This window comes from Octodon degus, unplaced genomic scaffold (genome assembly GCF_000260255.1).
Source record: "Octodon degus isolate 3935 unplaced genomic scaffold, OctDeg1.0 scaffold00428, whole genome shotgun sequence".
NCBI lineage: Eukaryota > Metazoa > Chordata > Mammalia > Rodentia > Octodontidae > Octodon > Octodon degus.
In genome coordinates, this window is record NW_004525004.1 from 504,936 (window position 1) to 506,170 (window position 1,235).

A 1,235-nucleotide genomic window follows, 5' to 3' on the forward strand; every position below is an offset into this window, starting at 1 on the left:
AACAATATGCTGTATACAAGAAACACATTTAACTCATAAAGACATTCATAGGCTGAAAGTCAAAGGATGGAACAAAATACTACATGCCCCAGTACCTCAGAAAAGAGCAGGGGTAGCAATTCTATTATCAGACAGTCTCAACTTCAAACCAACAATGATCAAGCGAAATAAAGAAGGCCATCATATACTAGTCAGGGGAAAAATTCAAAAGGAAAAGGTAACACTAATAAATATGTATGCACCAAATATTGGAGCACCCATCTATATAAAGCAGATCTTAATGGACATGAAAATCTAATATCAAATACCACAATCTAAACAAGAGACCTTAACACCCTGTTATCCCAAAAAGATAGGTCGACGAGACAAAACTTAGCAAAAAAATAACAAAACTGAGCCACAGCTTGAAACAAATGGAATTCTTGGACATATACAGAGTGTTCCACCCAAACACACCTGAATACACATTTTTCTCAGCTTTACATGGGTCATTTTTCTAAAATTGACCACATACTGGTCCATAGATGCTTACGTATATGTAAGAAAACAGAAATTTGCCCATGCATATTATCTGACCACAGTGAATGAAATTGGAAATAAATGACAAAAGAAAGCAGAAAAAAGTCTAAATACATGGAAATTAAACGACCCCCTACTCAGCAACCACTGTGTCACAGATGAAATTAAACAACAAATTCAACAATATCTAACATACAATGAAAATTCAAGCACAACCTAATGGAATTTATGTACTACAATGAAAGCAGTTCTCAGAGGGAAATTCATAGCTGTGAACTCTCACTTTAGGAAAACAGAAAGGGAACAAATAAATACCCTAATGCTGCACCTTCAACAACTAGAAAAGGAAGTGCAAATCAAACCCAGAGCCAAAACACGGGAAGAAATAATAAAGATTAGAGCAGAAATTAATTCAATTGAGATGAAGAAAATAATTCAAAGAATTAAAAAAGCAAACAACTGGTTCTTTGAAAGGTTAAATAAAATTGATAAGCCCTAACTAACCTCATCAAACAGAGGAAAGAAAAAATCCAAATACAAGCAATAAGGAATGAAAACGTTGTACTTACCACAGAACCGGTGGTAATTCAGAAGACTATCAATAGCTTTGAGAATCTTTACTCTCACAGAATAGAAGACACAGAAGGAATGGACAGATTTCTAAAAGGTAAAATTACCACAACTGAATCGACAAGATATAACCACTCTCAATAGCC